Source organism: Trachinotus anak, unplaced genomic scaffold, assembly GCF_046630095.1.
Source record: "Trachinotus anak isolate AG129_WGS33_773 ecotype Australia unplaced genomic scaffold, CSIRO_AGI_Tana_v1 ptg000026l, whole genome shotgun sequence".
NCBI classification, from domain to species: domain Eukaryota; kingdom Metazoa; phylum Chordata; class Actinopteri; order Carangiformes; family Carangidae; genus Trachinotus; species Trachinotus anak.
In genome coordinates, this window is record NW_027273877.1 from 15,655,285 (window position 1) to 15,665,000 (window position 9,716).

Sequence of the window (9,716 nt, forward strand, 5' to 3'; positions counted from 1 at the left end):
CAACTACCCCCTTTATACATGATGATCCACACCATCACAGACATGGCTGTGTATGTCAAGCGCGGGTGTCTTTGCTCGACTTTCTTTCTTTCTTTCTTTCTCTCAACTTGTCAACTGTGTAATGTGATAATATGAAAGTGTGGTTTGTGCACTGTGAGCTGAACTGTCTGCACAGTGATTGACAGTTGAGCAGTGGCACAGTCAGTGCTGTTTACTGAAGCAGCAGCGTCCTCTGTTGTTTGCACAGAAAAGTGAAAAAGCTTACAGCACCTGGTATTCCCAGGCGGTCTCCCATCCAAGTACTAACCAGGCCCGACCCTGCTTAGCTTCCGAGATCGGACGAGATCGGGCGTGCTCAGGGTGGTATGGCCGTAAGCCGCAGAGCAAGTGACAACTACCCCCTTTATACATGATGATTCACACCATCACAGACATGGCTGTGTATGTCAAGCGCGGGTGTCTTTGCTTGACTTTCTTTCTTTCTTTCTTTCTCTCAACTTGTCAACTTGTCAACTGTGTAATGTGATAATATGAAAGTGTGGTTTGTGCACTGTGAGCTGAACTGTCTGCACAGTGATTGACAGTTGAGCAGTGGCACAGTCAGTGCTGTTTACTGAAGCAGCAGCGTCCTCTGTTGTTTGCACAGAAAAGTGAAAAAGCTTACAGCACCTGGTATTCCCAGGCGGTCTCCCATCCAAGTACTAACCAGGCCCGACCCTGCTTAGCTTCCGAGATCGGACGAGATCGGGCGTGCTCAGGGTGGTATGGCCGTAAGCCGCAGAGCAAGTGACAACTACCCCCTTTATACATGATGATCCACACCATCACAGACATGGCTGTGTATGTCAAGCGCGGGTGTCTTTGCTCGACTTTCTTTCTTTCTTTCTTTCTCTCAACTTGTCAACTGTGTAATGTGATAATATGAAAGTGTGGTTTGTGCACTGTGAGCTGAACTGTCTGCACAGTGATTGACAGTTGAGTAGTGGCACAGTCAGTGCTGTTTACTGAAGCAGCAGCGTCCTCTGTTGTTTGCACAGAAAAGTGAAAAAGCTTACAGCACCTGGTATTCCCAGGCGGTCTCCCATCCAAGTACTAACCAGGCCCGACCCTGCTTAGCTTCCGAGATCGGACGAGATCGGGCGTGCTCAGGGTGGTATGGCCGTAAGCCGCAGAGCAAGTGACAACTACCCCCTTTATACATGATGATCCACACCATCACAGACATGGCTGTGTATGTCAAGCGCGGGTGTCTTTGCTCGACTTTCTTTCTTTCTTTCTTTCTCTCAACTTGTCAACTGTGTAATGTGATAATATGAAAGTGTGGTTTGTGCACTGTGAGCTGAACTGTCTGCACAGTGATTGACAGTTGAGCAGTGGCACAGTCAGTGCTGTTTACTGAAGCAGCAGCGTCCTCTGTTGTTTGCACAGAAAAGTGAAAAAGCTTACAGCACCTGGTATTCCCAGGCGGTCTCCCATCCAAGTACTAACCAGGCCCGACCCTGCTTAGCTTCCGAGATCGGACGAGATCGGGCGTGCTCAGGGTGGTATGGCCGTAAGCCGGAGAGCAAGTGACAACTACCCCCTTTATACATGATGATCCACACCATCACAGACATGGCTGTGTATGTCAAGCGCGGGTGTCTTTGCTTGACTTTCTTTTTTTCTTTCTTTCTCTCAACTTGTCAACTTGTCAACTGTGTAATGTGATAATATGAAAGTGTGGTTTGTGCACTGTGAGCTGAACTGTCTGCACAGTGATTGACAGTTGAGCAGTGGCACAGTCAGTGCTGTTTACTGAAGCAGCAGCGTCCTCTGTTGTTTGCACAGAAAAGTGAAAAAGCTTACAGCACCTGGTATTCCCAGGCGGTCTCCCATCCAAGTACTAACCAGGCCCGACCCTGCTTAGCTTCCGAGATCGGACGAGATCGGGCGTGCTCAGGGTGGTATGGCCGTAAGCCGCAGAGAAAGTGACAACTACCCCCTTTATACATGATGATCCACACCATCACAGACATGGCTGTGTATGTCAAGCGCGGGTGTCTTTGCTCGACTTTCTTTCTTTCTTTCTTTCTCTCAACTTGTCAACTGTGTAATGTGATAATATGAAAGTGTGGTTTGTGCACTGTGAGCTGAACTGTCTGCACAGTGATTGACAGTTGAGCAGTGGCACAGTCAGTGCTGTTTACTGAAGCAGCAGCGTCCTCTGTTGTTTGCACAGAAAAGTGAAAAAGCTTACAGCACCTGGTATTCCCAGGCGGTCTCCCATCCAAGTACTAACCAGGCCCGACCCTGCTTAGCTTCCGAGATCGGACGAGATCGGGCGTGCTCAGGGTGGTATGGCCGTAAGCCGCAGAGAAAGTGACAACTACCCCCTTTATACATGATGATTCACACCATCACAGACATGGCTGTGTATGTCAAGCGCGGGTGTCTTTGCTTGACTTTCTTTCTTTCTTTCTTTCTCTCAACTTGTCAACTTGTCAACTGTGTAATGTGATAATATGAAAGTGTGGTTTGTGCACTGTGAGCTGAACTGTCTGCACAGTGATTGACAGTTGAGCAGTGGCACAGTCAGTGCTGTTTACTGAAGCAGCAGCGTCCTCTGTTGTTTGCACAGAAAAGTGAAAAAGCTTACAGCACCTGGTATTCCCAGGCGGTCTCCCACCCAAGTACTAACCAGGACCGACCCTGCTTAGCTTCCGAGATCGGACGAGATCGGGCGTGCTCAGGGTGGTATGGCCGTAAGCCGCAGAGCAAGTGACAACTACCCCCTTTATACATGATGATCCACACCATCACAGACATGGCTGTGTATGTCAAGCGCGGGTGTCTTTGCTCGACTTTCTTTCTTTCTTTCTTTCTCTCAACTTGTCAACTGTGTAATGTGATAATATGAAAGTGTGGTTTGTGCACTGTGAGCTGAACTGTCTGCACAGTGATTGACAGTTGAGCAGTGGCACAGTCAGTGCTGTTTACTGAAGCAGCAGCGTCCTCTGTTGTTTGCACAGAAAAGTGAAAAAGCTTACAGCACCTGGTATTCCCAGGCGGTCTCCCATCCAAGTACTAACCAGGCCCGACCCTGCTTAACTTCCGAGATCTGACGAGATCGGGCGTGCTCAGGGTGGTATGGCCGTAAGCCGCAGAGCACGTGACAACTACCCCCTTTATACATGATGATCCACACCATCACAGACATGGCTGTGTATGTCAAGCGCGGGTGTCTTTGCTCGACTTTCTTTCTTTCTTTCTTTCTCTCAACTTGTCAACTGTGTAATGTGATAATATGAAAGTGTGGTTTGTGCACTGTGAGCTGAACTGTCTGCACAGTGATTGACAGTTGAGCAGTGGCACAGTCAGTGCTGTTTACTGAAGCAGCAGCGTCCTCTGTTGTTTGCACAGAAAAGTGAAAAAGCTTACAGCACCTGGTATTCCCAGGCGGTCTCCCACCCAAGTACTAACCAGGCCCGACCCTGCTTAGCTTCCGAGATCGGACGAGATCGGGCGTGCTCAGGGTGGTATGGCCGTAAGCCGCAGAGCAAGTGACAACTACCCCCTTTATACATGATGATCCACACCATCACAGACATGGCTGTGTATGTTAAGCGCGGGTGTCTTTGCTCGACTTTCTTTCTTTCTTTCTTTCTCTCAACTTGTCAACTGTGTAATGTGATAATATGAAAGTGTGGTTTGTGCACTGTGAGCTGAACTGTCTGCACAGTGATTGACAGTTGAGCAGTGGCACAGTCAGTGCTGTTTACTGAAGCAGCAGCGTCCTCTGTTGTTTGCACAGAAAAGTGAAAAAGCTTACAGCACCTGGTATTCCCAGGCGGTCTCCCATCCAAGTACTAACCAGGCCCGACCCTGCTTAACTTCCGAGATCTGACGAGATCGGGCGTGCTCAGGGTGGTATGGCCGTAAGCCGCAGAGCACGTGACAACTACCCCCTTTATACATGATGATCCACACCATCACAGACATGGCTGTGTATGTCAAGCGCGGGTGTCTTTGCTCGACTTTCTTTCTTTCTTTCTTTCTCTCAACTTGTCAACTGTGTAATGTGATAATATGAAAGTGTGGTTTGTGCACTGTGAGCTGAACTGTCTGCACAGTGATTGACAGTTGAGCAGTGGCACAGTCAGTGCTGTTTACTGAAGCAGCAGCGTCCTCTGTTGTTTGCACAGAAAAGTGAAAAAGCTTACAGCACCTGGTATTCCCAGGCGGTCTCCCATCCAAGTACTAACCAGGCCCGACCCTGCTTAACTTCCGAGATCTGACGAGATCGGGCGTGCTCAGGGTGGTATGGCCGTAAGCCGCAGAGCAAGTGACAACTACCCCCTTTATACATGATGATCCACACCATCACAGACATGGCTGTGTATGTCAAGCGCGGGTGTCTTTGCTCGACTTTCTTTCTTTCTTTCTTTCTCTCAACTTGTCAACTGTGTAATGTGATAATATGAAAGTGTGGTTTGTGCACTGTGAGCTGAACTGTCTGCACAGTGATTGACAGTTGAGCAGTGGCACAGTCAGTGCTGTTTACTGAAGCAGCAGCGTCCTCTGTTGTTTGCACAGAAAAGTGAAAAAGCTTACAGCACCTGGTATTCCCAGGCGGTCTCCCATCCAAGTACTAACCAGGCCCGACCCTGCTTAGCTTCCGAGATCGGACGAGATCGGGCGTGCTCAGGGTGGTATGGCCGTAAGCCGGAGAGCAAGTGACAACTACCCCCTTTATACATGATGATCCACACCATCACAGACATGGCTGTGTATGTCAAGCGCGGGTGTCTTTGCTTGACTTTCTTTCTTTCTTTCTTTCTCTCAACTTGTCAACTTGTCAACTGTGTAATGTGATAATATGAAAGTGTGGTTTGTGCACTGTGAGCTGAACTGTCTGCACAGTGATTGACAGTTGAGCAGTGGCACAGTCAGTGCTGTTTACTGAAGCAGCAGCGTCCTCTGTTGTTTGCACAGAAAAGTGAAAAAGCTTACAGCACCTGGTATTCCCAGGCGGTCTCCCATCCAAGTACTAACCAGGCCCGACCCTGCTTAGCTTCCGAGATCGGACGAGATCGGGCGTGCTCAGGGTGGTATGGCCGTAAGCCGCAGAGCAAGTGACAACTACCCCCTTTATACATGATGATCCACACCATCACAGACATGGCTGTGTATGTCAAGCGCGGGTGTCTTTGCTCGACTTTCTTTCTTTCTTTCTTTCTCTCAACTTGTCAACTGTGTAATGTGATAATATGAAAGTGTGGTTTGTGCACTGTGAGCTGAACTGTCTGCACAGTGATTGACAGTTGAGCAGTGGCACAGTCAGTGCTGTTTACTGAAGCAGCAGCGTCCTCTGTTGTTTGCACAGAAAAGTGAAAAAGCTTACAGCACCTGGTATTCCCAGGCGGTCTCCCATCCAAGTACTAACCAGGCCCGACCCTGCTTAGCTTCCGAGATCGGACGAGATCGGGCGTGCTCAGGGTGGTATGGCCGTAAGCCGCAGAGCAAGTGACAACTACCCCCTTTATACATGATGATCCACACCATCACAGACATGGCTGTGTATGTCAAGCGCGGGTGTCTTTGCTCGACTTTCTTTCTTTCTTTCTTTCTCTCAACTTGTCAACTGTGTAATGTGATAATATGAAAGTGTGGTTTGTGCACTGTGAGCTGAACTGTCTGCACAGTGATTGACAGTTGAGCAGTGGCACAGTCAGTGCTGTTTACTGAAGCAGCAGCGTCCTCTGTTGTTTGCACAGAAAAGTGAAAAAGCTTACAGCACCTGGTATTCCCAGGCGGTCTCCCATCCAAGTACTAACCAGGCCCGACTCTGCTTAGCTTCCGAGATCGGACGAGATCGGGCGTGCTCAGGGTGGTATGGCCGTAAGCCGGAGAGCAAGTGACAACTACCCCCTTTATACATGATGATCCACACCATCACAGACATGGCTGTGTATGTCAAGCGCGGGTGTCTTTGCTTGACTTTCTTTCTTTCTTTCTTTCTCTCAACTTGTCAACTGTGTAATGTGATAATATGAAAGTGTGGTTTGTGCACTGTGAGCTGAACTGTCTGCACAGTGATTGACAGTTGAGCAGTGGCACAGTCAGTGCTGTTTACTGAAGCAGCAGCGTCCTCTGTTGTTTGCACAGAAAAGTGAAAAAGCTTACAGCACCTGGTATTCCCAGGCGGTCTCCCATCCAAGTACTAACCAGGCCCGACCCTGCTTAACTTCCGAGATCGGACGAGATCGGGCGTGCTCAGGTTGGTATGGCCGTAAGCCGCAGAGCAAGTGACAACTACCCCCTTTATACATGATGATCCACACCATCACAGACATGGCTGTGTATGTCAAGCGCGGGTGTCTTTGCTTGACTTTCTTTCTTTCTTTCTTTCTCTCAACTTGTCAACTTGTCAACTGTGTAATGTGATAATATGAAAGTGTGGTTTGTGCACTGTGAGCTGAACTGTCTGCACAGTGATTGACAGTTGAGCAGTGGCACAGTCAGTGCTGTTTACTGAAGCAGCAGCGTCCTCTGTTGTTTGCACAGAAAAGTGAAAAAGCTTACAGCACCTGGTATTCCCAGGCGGTCTCCCATCCAAGTACTAACCAGGCCCGACCCTGCTTAGCTTCCGAGATCGGACGAGATCGGGCGTGCTTTTTTTTTTTTTTTTTTTTCTCTTTTATTATCAAAAAGATTCAAATACATTTGAAATTCATTATTATTCCAATTTTGTGATGATATTTACATTATGTACACAGTGAAGACAACAAAAACCAACAAAAGAAAAGTAGAATCAAAGAGTCTACCTGAGAATCTACAAAAAACAGCCATCAACACTAAGGTCGAGAAATTTAAATGTAACATTATTGAATAAAGGAAAATGACAAACAAACAAACAAAATTCACATTTTACATCATTATCTCTAAATCACCATTGTCTTGTAACTTTATCAGGCTTGTATTTGACATGAATGTTCTTTGAAAGTCCATGCTTTTTATTGAAATCATTATCCTGAGGTGTAATTTTAAAGAATTTCTGAAAAGCTCCCATCTATTCACAGTTTTATTATCATGTAATGCATAGTTCCGGGCTGTATATATTGCTTGCCTTGTGAAGGCCAAAATGATGTTAATTAACATTGTGTTAGCATCTTTCTTTCTGGCTACAAGCCCAAAGAGAAGAGTCCACTTCCACTCGCTTTCCTCTGTAAAAGAGATTCCACAATGCTGTTCCAAGAGAACTCTGACTCGTTGGCTGAACTCTTTGCAGACCGGACAGTGCAAGACAAGATGTTCTAAATCCTCCTCTTCTTCCCTACATACAGCACATTCTCTTCCATACCTTGTTTTATTTATTTGGTGTAGAATAATGCTCGTGAAAACTCTTCTGTGTCTTATTTTGAAATCAATGTTTGTACAATGGGGGTTGCCATATTTGGGCATTATATTATGCCAAATAGTAGTTATATTTTTGTTTGGAAAATGTTTTTGCCATGCTTTCTCTGAGGCAGGCCGTTGTGTGATTTTTTTTAAGAATAAGTTGTACCAGATTTTGGATTTTATTTCCAGGAGGTTTTTGGAGTTGTGACCTGTCCACAGAAGAAATTCTGGAGCATCACTCTGCACCTTACCATATGTTTTTGTCCAGACAGCTCTCCAATGTAATGGAAGGCCTTCTGAGATTTTACAGCACATTTGATCAATAATACCTTTTCTTATTTTAATTCTCTTATTTTTAACAACACTTTGGATTTTCCCTGCATTTACTATTCCCTTCTCATCCAGCACATCTCCCAAAGTCTGTATACCTGCCTGCACCATTAGGGTTAGGGTTAGGGTTAGGGTTAGGGTTAGGGTTAGGGTTAGGGTTAGGGTTAGGGTTAGGGTTAGGGTTAGGGCGAAGGTTCGGGCCCCTCCTCCAATTGGAGGGAGGCGGTTAGGGTTAGGGTTAGGAAAAGGGGTAGCCTGTCCCCTCCCATGAGGGCCAGGGAACGCACGGGCCTCCCCTCTGGCACCCACCCCTCCCCGGTCCCAAGAAGACCAACCATGGCCTTGGGGTCGAAGGTCAAAGGTCCGCCCACGGGAGCGACCCCTTCTCCCATGGCGGACCAGTTGCCACCCCCCATCCTCATCGGCAAACGCCATCTCAAATGATGGGAGGGTGTGTTTTTAAATTTTTTATATATAAATGAACTTAAATTTTTAATAAAAAACAAAAAAAATAAAAACCAAAACCAAAAAAAATACACAAAAAACCAAAAAAAACTCCCTTAAAACAACTTATTTCTTTTTTTCTTTTTTTCTTTTCTTCTTCTTTTTTTCTTTCTTTTTAATAAACTAAAAATGTGCCCTAATGTGCCTTCTTCAGGCAAGGGCAATAGAAATAAAAAAGGTTGGCTACCACGCACTAAAAACCGCTGTCCTTATCAAAGCCTAAGCTCCAAATGAGCTTCTCAATGTGTTTTCGCCTTTTTATAGCCGCTCAATCGTCTTTTTTAGTTTAATCGTCTTTTTTAGTTTTTATCATCTAAGTTTTTAGTTTTTCAAATTTAATAAAATTAACCCCTTAAATCCAGATAGTTTTTAAATATAAACCCCTCATAATGAATTTAACCCTATATTTTACTCTTAATGAATTTAAATGAATTAAATAACAATAACAATATTCTATTAATGTCTATAAATCCATGTATATGTTAATCAATTCTAATGATGAGATTTAGGTTTTAAACTAATTAGGGTTAAGTTTAGGCATCCAATTAAAATGGTTAGGGTTAGGATTAGGTTGGGTTTAGTTGTCCATTTAAAAATTTGGTTAGGGTTAGGCATTGGTTAGGTTTAGGCATCTTAGTTAAATTGGTTATGTTTTAGGGTTAGGGTTAGGGTTAGGGTTAGGGTTAGGGTTAGGGTTAGGGTTAGGGTTAGGGTTAGGGTTAGGGTTAGGGTTAGGGTTAGGGTTAGGGTTAGGGTTAGGGTTAGGGTTAGGGTTAGGGTTAGGGTTAGGGTTAGGGTTAGGGTTAGGGTTAGGGTTAGGGTTAGGGTTAGGGTTAGGGTTAGGGTTAGGGTTAGGGTTAGGGTTAGGGTTAGGGTTAGGGTTAGGGTTAGGGTTAGGGTTAGGGTTAGGGTTAGGGTTAGGGTTAGGGTTAGGGTTAGGGTTAGGGTTAGGGTTAGGGTTAGGGTTAGGGTTAGGGTTAGGGTTAGGGTTAGGGTTAGGGTTAGGGTTAGGGTTAGGGTTAGGGTTAGGGTTAGGGTTAGGGTTAGGGTTAGGGTTAGGGTTAGGGTTAGGGTTAGGGTTAGGGTTAGGGTTAGGGTTAGGGTTAGGGTTAGGGTTAGGGTTAGGGTTAGGGTTAGGGTTAGGGTTAGGGTTAGGGTTAGGGTTAGGGTTAGGGTTAGGGTTAGGGTTAGGGTTAGGGTTAGGGTTAGGGTTAGGGTTAGGGTTAGGGTTAGGGTTAGGGTTAGGGTTAGGGTTAGGGTTAGGGTTAGGGTTAGGGTTAGGGTTAGGGTTAGGGTTAGGGTTAGGGTTAGGGTTAGGGTTAGGGTTAGGGTTAGGGTTAGGGTTAGGGTTAGGGTTAGGGTTAGGGTTAGGGTTAGGGTTAGGGTTAGGGTTAGGGTTAGGGTTAGGGTTAGGGTTAGGGTTAGGGTTAGGGTTAGGGTTAGGGTTAGGGTTAGGGTTAGGGTTAGGGTTAGGGTTAGGGTTAGGGTTAGGGTTAGGGTTAGGG

At 46.1% G+C, this 9,716-nt stretch overlaps 16 non-coding genes across 16 annotated transcripts; all 16 read right to left on the reverse strand.

The window, feature by feature from the left end:
* Positions 1-258: 258 nt before the first annotated feature.
* On the reverse strand, positions 259-377 carry LOC139610902 (5S ribosomal RNA). The gene has a single exon (XR_011686204.1). It is a non-coding gene; the product is annotated as a 5S ribosomal RNA (ribosomal RNA).
* A 280-nt stretch (positions 378-657) lies between these two features.
* LOC139610903 (5S ribosomal RNA) lies at positions 658-776 on the reverse strand. Its single transcript, XR_011686205.1, has one exon. It is a non-coding gene; the product is annotated as a 5S ribosomal RNA (ribosomal RNA).
* Positions 777-1,048: 272 nt separating this feature from the next.
* On the reverse strand, positions 1,049-1,167 carry LOC139610904 (5S ribosomal RNA). Its single transcript, XR_011686206.1, has one exon. It is a non-coding gene; the product is annotated as a 5S ribosomal RNA (ribosomal RNA).
* Positions 1,168-1,439: 272 nt separating this feature from the next.
* On the reverse strand, positions 1,440-1,558 carry LOC139610905 (5S ribosomal RNA). The gene has a single exon (XR_011686208.1). It is a non-coding gene; the product is annotated as a 5S ribosomal RNA (ribosomal RNA).
* Positions 1,559-1,838: 280 nt separating this feature from the next.
* LOC139610906 (5S ribosomal RNA) lies at positions 1,839-1,957 on the reverse strand. The gene has a single exon (XR_011686209.1). It is a non-coding gene; the product is annotated as a 5S ribosomal RNA (ribosomal RNA).
* A 272-nt stretch (positions 1,958-2,229) lies between these two features.
* Positions 2,230-2,348, reverse strand: LOC139610907 (5S ribosomal RNA). Its single transcript, XR_011686210.1, has one exon. It is a non-coding gene; the product is annotated as a 5S ribosomal RNA (ribosomal RNA).
* Positions 2,349-2,628: 280 nt separating this feature from the next.
* Positions 2,629-2,747, reverse strand: LOC139610193 (5S ribosomal RNA). Its single transcript, XR_011685640.1, has one exon. It is a non-coding gene; the product is annotated as a 5S ribosomal RNA (ribosomal RNA).
* A 272-nt stretch (positions 2,748-3,019) lies between these two features.
* Positions 3,020-3,138, reverse strand: LOC139610784 (5S ribosomal RNA). The gene has a single exon (XR_011686089.1). It is a non-coding gene; the product is annotated as a 5S ribosomal RNA (ribosomal RNA).
* A 272-nt stretch (positions 3,139-3,410) lies between these two features.
* On the reverse strand, positions 3,411-3,529 carry LOC139609998 (5S ribosomal RNA). The gene has a single exon (XR_011685450.1). It is a non-coding gene; the product is annotated as a 5S ribosomal RNA (ribosomal RNA).
* Positions 3,530-3,801: 272 nt separating this feature from the next.
* On the reverse strand, positions 3,802-3,920 carry LOC139610795 (5S ribosomal RNA). The gene has a single exon (XR_011686100.1). It is a non-coding gene; the product is annotated as a 5S ribosomal RNA (ribosomal RNA).
* A 272-nt stretch (positions 3,921-4,192) lies between these two features.
* LOC139610806 (5S ribosomal RNA) lies at positions 4,193-4,311 on the reverse strand. The gene has a single exon (XR_011686111.1). It is a non-coding gene; the product is annotated as a 5S ribosomal RNA (ribosomal RNA).
* A 272-nt stretch (positions 4,312-4,583) lies between these two features.
* LOC139610908 (5S ribosomal RNA) lies at positions 4,584-4,702 on the reverse strand. Its single transcript, XR_011686211.1, has one exon. It is a non-coding gene; the product is annotated as a 5S ribosomal RNA (ribosomal RNA).
* Positions 4,703-4,982: 280 nt separating this feature from the next.
* Positions 4,983-5,101, reverse strand: LOC139610909 (5S ribosomal RNA). Its single transcript, XR_011686212.1, has one exon. It is a non-coding gene; the product is annotated as a 5S ribosomal RNA (ribosomal RNA).
* A 272-nt stretch (positions 5,102-5,373) lies between these two features.
* Positions 5,374-5,492, reverse strand: LOC139610910 (5S ribosomal RNA). The gene has a single exon (XR_011686213.1). It is a non-coding gene; the product is annotated as a 5S ribosomal RNA (ribosomal RNA).
* A 272-nt stretch (positions 5,493-5,764) lies between these two features.
* On the reverse strand, positions 5,765-5,883 carry LOC139610157 (5S ribosomal RNA). Its single transcript, XR_011685604.1, has one exon. It is a non-coding gene; the product is annotated as a 5S ribosomal RNA (ribosomal RNA).
* Positions 5,884-6,155: 272 nt separating this feature from the next.
* On the reverse strand, positions 6,156-6,274 carry LOC139610131 (5S ribosomal RNA). Its single transcript, XR_011685579.1, has one exon. It is a non-coding gene; the product is annotated as a 5S ribosomal RNA (ribosomal RNA).
* Positions 6,275-9,716: the final 3,442 nt, after the last annotated feature.